Genomic DNA, 16,907 nt, shown 5'->3' on the forward strand with positions numbered 1-16,907 from the left:
ATGGCCCATAGAAGGTGTGAGGAGAACTTAACATAGGGAAATAGATTCAATTGGTGTAATGACCCAACCATTCCCAGTCTTTATTTAGACCACAGTTAATGGTATCTAGTTTGCATATTAATTCAAGTTCAGCAGTCTCTCTTTGGAGTCTGTTTTTGAAGTTTTTTTGTTGCAAAATTGCCACCTTCAAGTCTGTCACTGAGTGGTTAGGAAGGTTGAAGTGTTCTCCCACTGGTTTTTGAATGTTATGATTCCTGATGTCAGATTTGTGTCCATTTATTCTTTTGCGTAGAGACTGTCCGGTTTGGCCAATGTACACGGCAGAGGGGCATTGCTGGCACATGATGGCATATATCACGTTGTTAGATGTGCAGGTGTACGAGCCCCTGATGGTGTGTCTGATGTGATTAGGTCCTGTGATGGTGTCACTTGAATGGATATGTGGACAGAGCTGGCATCGGGCTTTATTGCAAGGATAGGTTCCTGGGTTAGTGTTTATGTTGTATGGTGTGCGGTTGCTGGTGAGTATTTGCTTCAGGTTGGGAGGCTGTCTATAAGCAAGGACTGGCCTGTCTCCCAAGATCTGTGAGAGTGAGGGATCATCTTTAAGGATAGGTTGTAAATCTTTGATGATGCGCTGGAGAGGTTTTAGTTGGGGGCTGTAGGTGATGGCTAGTGATGTTCTGTTATTTTCTTTTTTAGGCCTGTCCTGTAGTAGGTGGCTTCTGGGTACTCTTCTGGCTCTGTCAATCTGTTTTTTCACTACAGCAGGTGGGTATTGTAGGTTTAAGAATGCTTGATAGAGATCTTGTAGGTGTTTATCTCTGTCCGAGGGATTGGAGCAAATACGGTTGTATCTTAGAGCTTGGCTGTAGACAATGGATCGTGTGGTGTGTCCGGGATGGAAGCTGGAGGCAAGCCCAGCTCTGTTCGCCAAGGCAGGAGCAGGCTCATCACCTGTCTGTGGCTGTCACCACAAGAGGTGGAGAGAGCACCACGTTGGGTGGGCGTGGGCTACAGAAACATATTGTGAGAGGCAGTCCCTGCTCCTGTAGAGCTTCCTGTCTAAACTGGGGGATTACCCCCCACTGGCTTGCTCAGATCTCCCACAGGGTCACTTGGTTGCCTGCTACCCTAACAAACCCTGTTGTACAGAGCTCCTGGCACAGACACTCCTCCCTGGAGGCAGCCACACTTTCAAGCTAGTTGTGGGGTCCCATACACGCAGTCTGTGAGATGCCTCTGGACCCTGCAGGATGACAGGCCTGTGAGAAGCGATTACTGTTAGTCATAGTTTATAGCCAACGTGACAGGTGGCTCAGGAGGAGAAGTCAGAAACACCTGAGTACACTGAGTACACTGACTCACCCTGGGACCTTGGCCAAGTCCTCTGACTACCCCATGCCTCAGTTTCCCAGTCTTTAACATGGAGGTGATAAGCCTGGTTTCCCCATTTGCTGCTCACAGTGACTCCAAGAGGGGGGAAGAGGAGAAACACCTGAGGCAACGGGGCTTGGTGAGATCGGAGAAAAAGAAGGGCCACGATTGTGCAGGGGGCAAATGAGGGGAGTAGGACAAAACAATCCCAGGAGTGGGGGCAGGCAGAGAAGCCAGGTGTTTTACTACAGAGTGGGGGGAGATCAGTGTCTCTTGGGGCTCTGTGTCCAATTTGCTGATGCTGTTAATTACAAAGAGACCCAGAACTAAAACCTCTCCCAGAGAAATTACCCACCCCCTGAAACAGAGGTGGCGGGGGAGGAAACAGGAGTGTATCCCAGCCGTAGACAGAAATGAAACTGGAGCCACAAGGTCAGTGCCAGCTCTGGGGCAGTGAGGGGACAGGGAGCTTGTCTCCCTTGAGTTGGGAGGGTACTGTGGACAAAGTGGGGAACAAGGGATTCCCCACTCACAATGGATGTGTTCACTCCTATTTCCTGGCAGGTGGCTGAGCTGCCCAGGCCTGGCCTAGCCCCAGTGCTCAGCCCAGAGTCAGGTAGATCTCTGGGCCTGGAGCAGGGAGCTGGGCAGTGAGGTTTGCCAGCCTGCTAGTAGCTGCTGAGTGCAAGGACGGGGGACCATATGAGGTGTAAGGATCCCCTGAGGCAGTGGTGCTGGGTTAATCTGGGCCAATGGGGCCCGGGACAAATCCATTTGAATTTAATTGTGTGGGTGGATGTGTACATGTGGGCCACCCCCCGTGCCTCTGCGGGGGATCAGGGTCGGGGCACTGGGGCTTCTCCCGTCCCGCCCAGCGCTTCTTCTGGAGACCAGGGTTGGGGGCTTCCCCTGCTGCCTCCGGCTTCTGCCAAGGCCATGGGGCGCTGGGGCTTCCACCGCTGCACCCACCCTGCCCATCCGGCACTGCTGCCTGGGAGCGGGGTTAAGGTGCCAGAGCTTTCCCTGCCCCGCTCGCCCAGTGGCTGGGGTTCCGGGGCCCCTCAGTTGACCGAGGCCCCTGGGCACAGGCCCCGTAGGCCCAGTGGCTAATCCGCTGCTGCCTGGGGGTGGGGGAGGGAGTGTTGGAGCAGGGCAGACGTTGATGCAGCATGTGGCTATTTTGATCTGAGACTTGGTACCAGTGAATAAATAGGATTCACCATTTAGCAGATGAGGGATTAAGGCACCTTCTGGCGAGTCAATAGACTCAGGCGGGATCACTGAGCAGCCGGCGCTGACCGAGACTGTGCTGGCACAGCTCTCTCCAGGGATATGCGCTAGCCTTAGAGCAGGTGCCCTACGCACACTGTCTCCCTCCTCCAGCCAGGACAGGCACCACCTGTGCACACTTGGAGGCGTCTCCTGAAATAACCAGGGGGTGAGTCCCATCAGGTGCCAGACAGGCTGGAGGAGATTGTTCCAGCCCATGCTAGCCAGACCACCAGGCTGCCCTGAGCTCAGCCCAGTTCTCACAGTGAGTCACTCCTGGGCATGGCCTGAGAAGGGGCCCTGAGGTTCCCAAAGTGAATCCCCCATAGTGCTTGATAAAATATCCAGTGAGGAATCAGCTTCCCGCTTGCTCAGCTCAGCAGCCTTGGGGCATCTCACCCAGAGAGCGTCTCATACCCGTGTTGCTGGCAGTCTGGAACCTTTCAGGCCCATCATAGTGTGTCCTGGCAACCTCCTCTTTGCCCGTATTCTGCCCTGGGCTGCTGAGATCCCCTGGAATTCACATGCAGATTCACTGCTGGGGGCTGGAGGCAGGGTGTTCTCAGTGGAGTGTTTGTGTAACCTGCAGAGCAGTGCGTATGATGAGTCCCCCTTTATGCCTGGTCCAAGGAGGATGTGACTCTGACACAGCACCAGCTAGGGATCTGTAGCAGCTCATGCTCTTTACTTTGGAGGTCCCTGCTTCAGTCCCTGGTGCCTCCCCATTCCCGTGGGCCTGTGGGTTTCTTCATCCTTGGCACAAACTGAAGACCTGTTTATTCAGCTGAGTTTTTCCTTGGGGTGAGGTTTGAAGGGGAAGGGTTTCCATCATTTGTGGGCGGATCTAATCTCTATCTAATCTGGCATCTAAAGAGCACCTCTTTGCCATGGGGTCTGAGGCTGCTGAGAAGGTGATCAGGAACATTCAACATGGATTCACCAAGGGCAAGTCATGCCTGACCAACCTGATTGCCTTCTATGATGCTACTCTGAAACCTATGATAAGATAGTTTCTTGGTTTCTTTGCAGCCATTCTGAAGGGAAAATGGGCCCTTTTCCAAAGGAATGTCTGTAAATAGTCCAGGCAAAGAGACAATCTGATTGAAATCATTTGACTGTGGACAATTTAGTCAAATTTGCTAAAAGAACATAAGGGGGTTCTACTGGAACTTAACTGCCCCAAATGTATAAAGGGAATGTAATCTATGTACAGCTATATAAAAACAGAGTAGTGTAAAATGAATGATAAGATAACTGGCTCTGTGGATATGGGGAAAGCAGTGGACATGATATACCTTGACTTTAGCAAAGCTTTTGATACGGTCTCCCACCATATTCTTGCTAGCAAGTAAAAAAAGTATGGATTGGATGAATGGACTATAAGGTAGATAGAAAGCTGGCTAGATTGTCAGGCTCAACAGGTAGTGATCAATGGCTCCATGTCTAGTTGGCAGCCATTATCAAGCGGAGTGCCTCAGGGGTCAGTCCTAGGGCCTGTTTTGTTCAACATCTTTACTGATGATGGGATAGATTGCATGCTCAGCAAGTTCGCGGGTGACACTAAGCTGGGGGGAGAGGTAGATATACTGGAGGGTAGAGATAGGGTCCAGAGTGACCTAGACAAATTGGAGGATTGGGCCAAAAGAAATCAGATGAGGTTCAACAAGGACAAGTGCAGAGTCCTGCACTTAGGATGGAAGAATCCTATGCACTGCTACAGGCTGGGGACCAGCTGGCTAAGCAGCAGTTCTGCAGAAAAGGACCTAGGGGTTACAGTGAACAAGAAGCTGGATATGAGTCAACAATGTGCCCTTGTTGCCAAGAAGGCTAGCGGCATATTGGGCTGCATTGGTAGGAGCATTGCCAGCAGATCGAGGGAAGTGATTATTCCCCTCTATTCGGCACTGGTGAGGCCACATCTGGAGTATTGCGTCCAGTTTTGCCCCCCACCACTACAAGAAGGATGTGGACAAATTGGAGCAAATCCAGCGGAGGGCAACAAAAATGATTAGGGGGCTGGAACACATGACTTATGAGGAGAGGCTGAGGGAACTGGGCTTGTTTAGTCTGCAGAAGAGAAGAGTGAGGGGGGATTTGATAGCAGCCTTCGAGTACCTGAAGGGGGGTTCCAAAGAAGATGGAGCTCGGCTGTTCTCAGTGGTGGCAGATGACAGAACAAGGAGCAATGTCTCAAGTTGAAGTGGGGGAGGTCTAGGTTGGATATTAGGAAACAGTATTTGACTAGGAGGGTGGTGAAGCACTGGAATGGGTTACCTAGGGAGGTAGTGGAATCTCCTTCCTTAGAGGTTTTTAAGGTCAGGCTTGACAAAGCCCTGGCTGGGATGATTTAGTTGGGGTTGATCCTGCTTTGAGCAGGGGGGTGGACTAGATGACCTCCTGAGGTCTCTTCCAACCCTAATCTGTGATTCTATGATCTGGTGGCAGTATGGATTTTAACAGTCATCTGTCTGAGGCCTTGTGTTGTTCATGCCCCTAGAAAGATGAGCTGATGTTTGGGGGTGCTGAGCACCTTCCCCTCCCAGAGAAGTCAGTGGCAGCTAGAGGGGCTGAGCACCGTTTATTAAGTCAGGCCAAGAAACAATCATGATATGCACAAAGGGTCTGATTTCCCACAGAGCTCAGCCTCCCACAACTCCAGTTAGGCACCTAAATCATGTGGCCAGATTCCCAAAGACCTTGGCTCCCAGCAGCCTCCGTCATTCTCAACGGAGTGCTGCTGGGCACAGAGCACCTGAAATCTGGGCCTTGCATCCAGGTACCTAAATGAAAGCTGAGCTATTTGGAAAACCGGGTGCTAACATATCACAGGGTGAGAGAAGCACCTGCTCAAGGAGTGAAATGAGGAATGGCTGCTGTCTCATGCAAAGCTGATATATGCCCAGAACACTTCAGTGTGAAGTATTAACCCTTCAGATAATTTCTCTAGGGTGTTAAACAGGCACTGTCAGTATCAAACTCTGCCTGAAGATGTGTCACTGACTGTAGTGCCACATAACCCCAGAGATCCCTATGACTGGAAGGTTGTTCTGTTGTACCCATTGCACCTTTGCTACTCTCTGGGTATAGTCAGTTTCACCCTGGCTGCACCCTGGGTATGATCAGTAGTTTCACATTTTCCAGTGACAGTCACAGCTTCCTTTTGAAAACTGGCCTGTCATTTTGGGCCTCCCTTGCAGAGCCCCTGCAGTTCCCACTGAGGTCACTTGGGGCTTCTGAGCCCTTCTGAAAACCAGGACCAAAGTGCCTCCAGTTGGACACCCAGAATCAGCTGTCACGTTTGGGGGAAATGTCCTGTTGTCATTTTCCTGGTTGTTTCCTAGATGTGAAGGTCAGACAGAACCATTGTGATCATCTCATCTGACCTCCCGTATAACAGGGCGGAAAATTCCATGCCCTTTGTGTGGCTCCGTCACAGCAACACGGGAGAGAAGCACATTTAATGGTGTAAGGAAATATGGCTGCAAAGCCTTACACATGGGCTGGGAGACTCAGGAGCAGGACCTGGAACTGCTGTTCATTCCTGTTTTGAAATAGCCTGGATTTCCAGCAGGCAGTTAACTGCATTACACAGAGATTGCCACTGGGTTCCCTCAACACCGGTGGCCCAAATGAGTGTGGCTTTTTTGCAAGGCAGCCTGTCCCAGGACCAACCAACCTCTCCCAATAATGTAATTACAGACTCTGACTTCAAGAGAGCACTTTTCACATCCTCTCCTCTGTGGCAGCTACCTCATACCTTGAGAGCTTCTAGCCTCTTGGGCTGGGTGCGGTTTTCCTGCAGGTCCTGGCCTAGTGAAGGAGGTTACCATAGTTTGCCCTCCCGTAGCATCTTGGGCACAGCTCACAAACGTTAGGGAAATAAGTCTCCCAACACCCCTGCATGGCAGGCCAGGATTGGGGTGCTACAGACGGGAAAACTCAACAGAGCCAGGTTGTGATCTACTGACATTTGTGTGAATGGGAGGTTACGCTGTTGTGGTCAGTGGGAGAGTGGAGTAAGGCACGGGGGTTAAGGCTCCCATTTTCAAAAGTGCCTCTTGAATCTGGGGGCCAGACTTGGGCCAGATTTTCGGCACCAACAGCTGCCATTGACTTTGGTAGAAGTATTAGATGCGGTCACAGGGTGACTAGCATCTTTAAGGCGAGATGGGCCTGTACAGGGAGATCTTGGTGGATCGGTAAATTGCCTGGACCACTACTGGTAGTTGGAATGTCGATTATCATGCTTCTTGCCTAAAACAGCCAAGTCAGTAGCCTTTAGTGGGCCTATGCAGCAGCCTTAGCATAGCTCACCCAGGAGGGGATGGGGGCTTGAGCAGCCATAAGAAAGGAGCCTTGCCCTGCATCCTTCCTGATAAGATCTCTGTTGGAATTGTTGAGGAATGTGTTTTTATAAAACAGGAAACTTATTTGCCCTCTGGGATGTGTTTGTCAGGGTCCTCAAGCCTGCGGACTTTGCAAAAACACAGCTTTCTAATTAACGGTCTGAGGAAACCTCTTGCTTAACCTTTAAAATTGCTTGCTTAACAAGTTTTTTTGATTGACATGTTATTGTCATAATAACAATAAATAAGGGGGAAGAAATTTGGGCTAGTTGGATCACTTTGTGGACATATCTGATGGGCCATCGGACATCTGTTGCTGTACCACTTGAAAACCGATCCAGACTTCAGTAATTATGTGAGGGTTGGGGTGTTTTTTCTAACCTGTTGTGAACCGTAAGTACTTGAGACTAGATGAGGTGTAGCTTTAAGTTAGAGCAGTCTTGTATTATACTGTTTGTGTCAACCATCTGTTGGTCAGACGGCCGTGTCCCCATTGATTTATTTCCTGCTGCCGTCTCACCCAGGTAACAGGCCCAGCTCCACTTGTGACCCGGTGACTCAAGGGGTAATGTCACATGATGAGTGGGTCATGTGACTAAATTATCTCTTGGGGAAGAAATAGGAGCACAGGTGTGTGGAAGAGCCAGGGAGGTCAGACTCCAAGCAAGAAGCCCTGGGAGACGCTGTTGGATAGAGAGCAGGAAGAGAGACACTCCGTTTGTTTTGGACTTGGATAACCTGGAAAGTGTGACGTAGCTGGAGGACCAAATCCTTGTAGAAGGGAGGAATTATTGCAGAGAACCCAGAAAGAACTGAGGGCAGGTGCCTGCAGAGCTACCTCAGGCCACAAGGGGGCACTCTAGGGGTGGTGATCGGGTGACAGGTGCTCAGCACCTCTGAAAATTAGGCCTTAGGTATCTCATGTTGGCATCCAAAATCAGAGGCCACTTTTTCAAGTGTGGGCACCCATGACTTGCCCAAGGTCAGCTGGTGGCTGAGCTCTGGTGCCCAGGCCCAGAGTTTGCCTTCCGGGTCGTATTTCCCCTCCCCTGTCAGACAGAGGAAGGATCAAGCATTTATACGTGTAAAACCAGAACAAGTTTTGTTCCGTGGTGAAAATACAGAGTCTGTGAAATTCCTTGGGATGATGGTTCCGAGGAGACAGGTAAAGGCCTAGAATTCAGACTACCACTGGAAATGCCAGCCCCATGAGGGGAAATGAAAAGTGATCTCTTCTATGTGACCCTGACCAGAGATCCCTTCAACCAAGTACTGCTGTCAGCATTGATAACGTGCAATGCTAGAGAGAGAGAATTGTGCAGCTGGTATCTGAATTGCTGCCCTGTCCTTTTCATTCCCCCACTGCATGTCTGTGAGCTTTGGGACAATTAAAGGGGAGAAGACATTTGCAGGACCTATGCGGGGAGAGGAATTAGTAGGGCTGTGTTTTGTGGTGGTATATTTCAAAATGTAAAGAGGCTACATACGTCAAGTGATTTAGGAGAAAAATGTCAATGTTGTTAAAAATACAGAACATGTGGGCAGATGTATTCCTAACCCTGTTATGCTGAAATGAATCAAGATTTTAAAAACATTGAAATTAAAACCATTTACCTTTAAACATTCCCCCTGCTCTTTAGACTGTAAGTTTTTGGGGCAGAACTAGATTCTGCTCTCAGCTAATTCCCTTGCTGAGGAGTGATTCTGGATCTACACTGGTGGAACTCAGCTCAGAAACTAGTCCCTGTCTTTATACATGCCTAACACATCTCTTGGTGCTATACAAATAATTAATAATGTTAGAAACCTAAACAGGCTAGCACTGGGCTAGCGCATGAGAACCTGGGAGAGAAACTGGCTAAAGATGAAGTGAAACTGACCCATCTGAGCCAAGCTGAGTGAACTGCAAAAAACAAACAGAACATAAAAGGCAAATTAGATGTTCTGTTGCATTTCTTTTGTTTTTAAACATTGCAGGTCGGCTAAGCAGCTTTTCAAGCTTGTATAACTGCAAGGAAGTACCCCATAATGGTACCCCAAAATGAGACCTGCTCTAAGGGGCTGCAACTCAAACCAACGTGAGTACAGTCATGTCCCTTTACACCAGTGCTGTATTTGGATCCAGGTGTCTAGCAGTCAAAAAAGGGAAGCATGAGGGGAAAGAAGCATGGATCTCATGAATGGAGGTAGGAAAGGGGCAATGACATACAGCCAGAAAATCATTTGCTTTACACTGCATTTCTCTTCCACTCGGTCCCCATGGTCTCTGGCATCAAGGGCTGGATCCTGCAAGGTACCTAATACTATGGCCCTGATCTAGCAAAGCACTGGAGCACATGCTGAATGGGCCCCCTGACATGCTTAGAGGTAAGCATGTGCTTCAGTGGATGGAGGGCCAAGTACTCAGCAGCTTTCAGGATCAGGCCCTAAAGGGCCCACAGTCCAGCCCACCAGGCCACTGCTTGATTTCTGGGTGAGGGAAGGCCCCTCCCCCCAGAAATGCAGAGGTATTTCACGGGGAAGGCTCCCCATAGCGTCCATGGAGGTTTTGCCACTCAGGATAGGATGGGAGGAACCAATGGGATGAGAAGGTCAGATGCTGCTACATCCCCAGGGATCAGTAAAGCCCCATTTGCCTCCTCTGGCTGGCTTCTGCCTGCATCTCTGCAGCGCACATGTGAGGACTGGCCTCCAGATGCAAAATTTCAGATAGGAGCTAATGCCTGGCTTGCTGAGTGACTGCCAGGGGTGTCTGTGCTGCACTGCTTGCGGGGGGCTGTGCTGGCTGGGGGTATGGCAGGGCACAGTTTGGGGTGGGGGAAGCTGGCACGGCTCTGCTGTAGTGCCATGGAGATTGGCCCACACTGTTCCTGATGGCAGGCCCCAGCCATAGTTGAAGACCCCCCTCCCAGCACGCTGGCCAGGGACCAGCCTCAGCTCTGTGCACACAGTGTTTGGTCCAGCACCACCGAGTGTCCATCCTGTGTGAAAGGGCCTGGAATCACCCCATGCACAACCACCATCCCCTCACACCCACCCACAATCACCACCATCCCCTCACACCCACCCACAATCACCACCACCCCTCACAGCCACACCCATCCACACACAATCACCACCACAACTCACACCCACACACACAGTCACCACCATCCCTCACACAGACTCGTACACAACTGACCCCACCTCCCCCCGCTCCTATCTCGCTCCCCCCCGCCCGGAGGAGCAGCCGGAGGGGCTGGCGGTGCGCATGCGCGCTGGGCTGCCCGCTTGGAGCTGTCCCTTCAGCACCACGCGGAGCCGGGACCCCCGCCCGACCGGGGCGGCGCTGCCGGTAAGTGGGGGGGGGGGGAGCACCGCGCCCTGCCCCCACCTAGATCCCGCCCTCCCCCATCCCCATGCACACCCCGATCCTGCCCCCGAAACACCCTGCCCCTCTGCTCACCCCGCAGCCCCATCCCCCCACCCAGACCCTCTGCCCTCCATCCAGCCTCTCTGCCCTCCACTGTTGCCCCTCATCGTCTAACCCAGCCTCTGTCCCACACTCAGTTCCCTCACCCACACACCATCCAGCCTCTGCCTCCAGCCACATCCCCTCCTGCCAGTCCCCCAGCCATGCATCTCCCACCCTCTGTTCCCCACTCTGCCCCCAGCCTCACAGATGTCCTCCCCTACCCCTCTCCAGCCCCACACATCCCCCACCCAGACACCCCTGCCTGCCAGAGCACCACACAGCCCCTTCCCCCCACCCACCCCTCTTCAGCATCCTCACACTGCCCCGCCTCTCCAGCCCCCAGCCCTCCCTGTCTTCTGCTCCCCCACGCTGGCCTGGCTCTCCCTCGGTCGCCTCAGCCTGACCCCACCATTCCTGCCCCTCCCCCCTCCATAGTGACCCCTTCCCCCACCCTCTCCCCCACCCCTTCTGTCTGTCCCTTGCCCCCACCTGGCCCCCACATACTACCCTGCCCCACATCTCTCCCACTGCCCCTCTGTCCCCTCTCACCCAGCAGTTATCAGATCGAAGGGGGCGGGGAGCCCCAGGTTCTGGTGTGCTGGCAGGTACATGGCCACACAGGGGTGGGTGCCCATTAGGTGCATCCCCTTATGTATGGGGCTGTGGTTGGGTGGAGAAGAGGGAATAGGGCATGAATGTATCAGAAAGGAGATGCCAAGCCAGCCACACATGGTGCACCCAGTGTGGGGCTTCTGCTCTCAACCTTCTGCCCTCACCCCCCCCCCCCCCACGAGAGTGCCAGGGGGCCAGCCAGGCCATTCTGACTGGGGAAGGAGCCGGGACAGGCTGGAGGTGAGAGAGAGCTGGAGGCAGCAGGATCTGCTCCATTTCCTCTCTGCCACCTCCAGTGCGGCATGGCTCCAGATCTTCCTGGGGCAGAAAGGAGGCAGCCGGGGGGCTCCCAGCTCAGACAGTCCCTCTCCCATCAGGCGCCCTATAAACTCCAGTGCCTCCTGCTGTTCCCACTTCAGATTGCCTCACCTGCCCCTGGTGAGATGGGAGGGAAGCTACAGGGTGAGGGAGGAGGAGAGGAGTGGGGAAGGTTTGATTGATCACACCCATTGCCAAGGTCCAAGCCCTTCCCAGGGAAATCCAGGCTGCAGGGTGTCTAGTTCCCTAACGCACTTCCTGGGTCCCTGCCCCTCTCCCTTCACTGCTGGAGGCGGCTCTGCAGGGTTATGCTTTTTCCTTTCCATGATGCCTCTCTTCCCTCCCCCCATGGGTAGTCTCCCCCAGGGAGGTTCCCCCAGAGAAGCAGCCCATGCAGCTCCCCCAAAAGTGCTGGGACTCTCAGTTCACCCAACTCCTTTGGACCCCCCAGGCTGCAAATCATTTGTCTCTGGCTCTCACACCCATCAGCCCCCCGTTTGTCCCTCAAGCTGCTCCCCACCTCCCCCACTGTCCCCCTCCCTCCTGCCCATCCTGTTCACATATTGCCTCTGCCCACTTGATCCCCATCTTCCCTTTAGCCCTCTCTGTGCCCTTGACTTCCATCTCCCCCTGCTACCAACCCCCATCTTCCCATCCAGCCCCCTCAGCCCCTTACCCTTCTCCACTCTGTCACCCCCCCTGCCCTTTTACCATCCCCCGCCTTTCCTCTGCCCATCACCCTCCCTAGGCTCCTTCTGTCTGCCCTCCTCCCCACCCACTCCCCTCGCATGGATGGTCCCCCTCCTGTTGGCACTCGGAAGGGGTGTGGGAGGATGTTTCCCCCTTCGCTGTGTCGTTGAGTCGGGCAGAGAAGAAGGGATGTGTTCTCTTATTAGTGCAGTTACCATAACAACTCTGTGCAGGGCTTCTTTAAAAATAGAAGTGATTGTTTCTCCTTGCTTTCCCCCTGCTTTTCAGGGCTGCCGTGCTGGGTGAGTCTAGCTGCCGCTGATGAATTTCATACAGTGTCAGTAACAATTAAGAGAGGCTGGTAAGGCAAAGCAGCCCCTACCCCAGCATCACCAAGGGCTGTGTCTGGAGCCCTGCAACAGGCTGATGGGGAGACAGCCAAGGATTAAGTGGCTGGGCCGTTCTGGGGTGGGGCAAGAGAACATTAACAGGGCCATGGGAGATGAGTTTGGTAGGTCTCAATGGACAGAAGTGATGGAACTAATAGTTTCTCTGTGTAAGGGGTCTAGGCAGAGAGACCAAGGAATTAGTAGGGCATATTTTGTGCCCGTGCTATGGATAAACATAGGGCATGCCCATGCTGTAGCAAAGGAGAGCATTTCCATCTCTAGGGCTGCCAGTCCAGTGCTAAATTTGCTCCTGAAGGCTGGCTCTTGGATCAGCCAGAAGGTGCCTGACCTTTCCTCAAGCGTACCACCTCTGTCCAAGCACCAGCCCCGTGTAATCTGTGTTACTATGTATGGTGGCATTTCCAACCAGAAACAGAGTGCTGGCCCCTGACTGCATTTCAGTCGATTTCTCCAGTCCTGGCTTAAGTCAGATCTCTTTTAATTCCGTGCCACTCTCTACAAATAATGCAATGCTGATGACTGCTATTAGCAGTGGTGGCTGTACAAAGTGTCCCCTGACAAAAGAACCACGCAGGTAGACTCGTGAGCAAGTGTCCTCCAGCACCTGGGCCCAAAGTACCACTCCTCAGCTGCTTTCCTGAGGGTGGAGCCCAGCTACTGCTTCTGAGCGTCTTTCCTGCTCTTAATAATATGCTATTTCTGTCATGATTTTTGAGAGCTGGTTTGACAGACCTGGGAACTGAATGCCCCTCATTACTCACAGCCTGGACAGCGGTGCGAGCTTCCCTGCCAAGGGGGAGTGGGCAGTTTGATCGCCATGGTTGGCTGGTTGCGTGCCAACATGGGGGGCAATTTGAGGGGTATGTCACAGGGTGACTGGCCCTTTAAGACGTAAGCCCCATCTATGCTTCACTCGGCTCTCCTCCCCAGGTGGGGAAGCCACCTGACAGATCGGTCATGTCAAAATCAGGTCAGGCCGGGAGATGCAGGAGAAGCCAAACAGAAAGGGGGCAGAGAGCTTGGAAGAAGTTTGTCTGCTGACCCAGACCTGGACGGGGCCAGCTTGGAGGAGCTGACAGGTCTGCAGCCAGCCAGAGTTATCCATGCTGCCCCCAAGGAGGAAGGCTGTGGGAACCCTGAATCAAGGGGAGTCCATGGATGCACTGGAGATGTACCATAAGAGATGTAATAAACAAGACTCCTCGCAGGGGTAATCTCAGTTCACAGTACTCTGGCCTGGGAGTGGCATTGTATAAGAGCCAGGCAGAGGAGTAGAGGTCAGCGCACCTGCAGGGTGATGCTGCGCCACAAGAGGGCATCCTGTGGGGCAGTTGCCTGTCAGTGACACCTGCCTACCTCTCTAAGGTACTTGTCTGGCCCCCATCACCAGGGTACCCAATCGTCATTGTCACAACACCTCAGGAGGTGGGGAAGTGCTCTTATCCCATTGTACAGACTGGGAACCAAGGTGCAGAAGTCCAGCAAGTCAAAGGCATTTAGGCTCCTAGATTTTTGAACGTTCAAACCTATTTAGGGGCTTTTGAAAATCCCACAAGGCACCTGTGAAATTCTGGCCCAGATTCAACAATTACTGGGAGCCAGGCCCCTAAACACCTTGAGGAGCTGGATTGGAGTGGTTTGAACGAAGAGACACCAGGCGGGTGGGGTGAGACCTTTTACTGGGCCAACTTCTGTTGGGGAGAGAGATGCGCTTTGTCTAAGGTCACACAGGATGCATATGACAGAGGTGGTCCTCCAGTGACATCAGGGCTGCCCTTACATTGTGCAGGGTTGGTCAGGCCTAAATCAAGGAACTGCAACCAGCTCCCTGCATTGCTTGTGCCTCCTCCCTGTCCATCCACACCATACTCAGCCACTGAGAGAGCCAAGGCCTCAGCAGCTCGGTGCCTCAGTTTCCCCATGGGTGTAATAACCCGTCTCTGTTTTACAAAGGTGAGGGTGTTATGAGGCTGAATGTATTGTTTGTAAAATGCTTTGAGATCCTTGCAGGCAGGGTGCCTGGCAAAGAGTGGCTGGCTCCTTTAAATGAAGCAAGTCCAGCATCCCTGATGACTTGTCTGGTGCTCCCAGGCTGGGCTAATGAGGGTGCAACAGCTGCTTTAGAAGATAGCTAGGCAGCTGCAAAAGGGAAAATGGAGGAGCATCAGAGGAATAGCCCAGGGAGGGGCTGAGGGGAAATCTCTGTGGAAAGCTGAGTCCTGAGAGGAGGTCAGAAAGAGGACAGTGGAAAGAAGTTAGGCCCAGGGAGGACAGAGATTCAAATAGCAAACAGACTCTGTCACGAGATGGGAGGATATTCTTGTTGGCTGACTGTTGGGGCTGGGGAATGAAGCAGTGTACCTATGAAAAGGTGCTGGGAGAACCTGGTGTTGAGGAGAAGGCGTTGACAAAGCTCTGCTTTAAAGACTATGGGTGAAATGATCAATAATAAACCAGCAATGGGGTTGCTTAATGCCAGAAGGGGTCCGTGCAGCAATTCATGAGAAGCCATGGTCATGACGGGGTCTGTAGGTCCATGTTCAGCTAACTGGGGGCATGTGTGGGCAGCTCCCAATGACAGTGTCATAGCAGCAAAAAGCAGCCCATCCCCCAGGGGCAGAGCTACAGCCAGTCTCCTGTGTAAGAGGTGTGTGTATACGTGGGCTGAGAGGGTTCATTTCAGTGCCATTGGTTTGCTTGATGTCTCTACTCACTAACCAGAGGTGATCCTGCTTTGTGCTGTTAAATGTGAGAGTGGTGGCTAAGAGCTACCAGCCTTCATGATTTTGCACCTATAACCGAGTCCTGGCTGGAGCACGCTGCAGGGTTGCTGTTGACACAGTTGTCTCTGTCTGGGCATGAGGGTCAGGAGGAGGTGAGGAAAGACTGGGGAGGTGGGCGGGCTGTGTTGTTTGCATCTGGCCTTAACTGCAGGTCTCCCACCCCAAAAACTACATCTGACAGAGTGTCTTTACATTGTCTGTGAGTCCCACAGACAAAGGTCTGACTGGTTTGGGTGTTTAGGTCGCCCTGCCATGCTGCCCAGCCCCTTTGTGAATTGACTGAATTCCTCGCTCCAGTGGCTTCCGAGTCACCAAGGCTGATTGCTCTGCGTGAGTTTGGTGGATGTGCAGATGACAGTCCATCTGCGTTAGCCCAAGATCTCCAGGTGTTGTAACACCCATATGTGAGAGCCAGCGGGTTTCTAGCACAACTCACATAGCTGGTCGCTCTCTGGACATGGCTCTGAGGTTCAGGGAGTGCATGGAGGGACCCACTATTCCCCCTCAGGCATAGCCCTCCTGCCAGGGTGAAGGGACTATTTTGATGTTCTGCCCTTTGCTGTTTATGGAACTGGTGCATCTCCAGGTAGCTCACCAGACTGCCCACTCTGCTGGTGGTCTGGTTGGACTTAAGTCCTCAAGTATCGATACCCTGGATCCCAAACACCTTCTGCTGGCTTCATGGCTCACATATGGCATGCAGCAGATAAAGTGGGAGGGGAGGTCCATGAGAGCTCCCCTCATATATGGACAACTGAAATACAGATCTGTTGTGATCTTCTGCTGTGTCTCTGGGGGGGGGGGGGGGAAGGTATTTCTTCCCCTTTACTGTACCGCCTGCCAAGCCCTGAGCAGGAGGACTGGCCAACTAGCAAGTCCTGGCTGGCTGTGTTTGGCTCCCCTGGCCATGAGGAATCGCTGTTTATTCTGAAGATAGAGTTGCCCCAGCCCAAGCTGTATGCCTCTGTGCTAACAGATCAGGGTCCTGTGGCTTCCGTGTGGGCTGCGGCCACGTCCTCCCTGGATGGCAGGGGCTGGGGCAGGCATTGGGCCCATTGTTCATGGAGACTGTCAGCGTTTCCCTGCAGGAGGGCACAGTGCCTGTCAGCCTAAGGCAGCACTTGTTTGGCCTTAGCATAAGAAACAACCTCTTGATGCTGAAGTTCTTGCCAGCCAGTGGCCTGTCTCCATCTCCCTTTCTTGGGGGATTATTCCAGGTGAGGTCACGGCCAGGCAGTTTTGGCAGCACCTGGAGTCTTTGAATTTCCATGACCCCAATCAGTCAGGCTTGACGCCTGTTTATGGCAAACTGCACCGGTTGTGTTGATTTTGTTGCAATGGATGAAGCTCGAATGCCCATACTGATTTTCCTAGAGGTGCTAGCTGCCGTTAGTCCCCCGACCATGAAGCTTTGCTGCCACAGCTGTTCCTAAGGGGCTGATGGGAGGGTCCAAAGCAACTGTCCCTGTCTGAAGTAGCCTTGGGGAGTTACTGTCACCTCATCTATGCTCCATATGCTTCAATATCCTGACAACCACCTTCACGCCTCTGTCTGGGTGACTGAGTCAGCTCCTCAGCGTCTGGCTGAGATCAGGGCTTGGAGAAGGGCTAGCTGCCTGCCAGAGGCTCAGTCCAGACTCACTTCCCG

At 52.8% G+C, this 16,907-nt stretch overlaps 1 protein-coding gene across 2 annotated transcripts in view; it reads left to right on the top strand.

Annotated features, from left to right (window-relative positions):
• The first annotated feature begins 10,216 nt into the window (after positions 1–10,216).
• PSD (pleckstrin and Sec7 domain containing) overlaps positions 10,217–16,907 on the top strand; it is a 112,782-nt gene continuing 106,091 nt past the window's right edge. Inside the window, exon 1 of one of the 2 annotated variants that reach the window (XM_045022677.1) lies at positions 10,217–10,326. The gene's annotated coding sequence lies outside the window, so the exon portion shown is untranslated. The remainder of the gene's footprint in view (positions 10,327–16,907) is intronic. The other variant, XM_045022679.1, reaches the window with a different exon arrangement.

Source organism: Mauremys mutica, chromosome 7 (genome assembly GCF_020497125.1).
Source record: "Mauremys mutica isolate MM-2020 ecotype Southern chromosome 7, ASM2049712v1, whole genome shotgun sequence".
In the NCBI taxonomy this organism is placed as follows: domain Eukaryota; kingdom Metazoa; phylum Chordata; order Testudines; family Geoemydidae; genus Mauremys; species Mauremys mutica.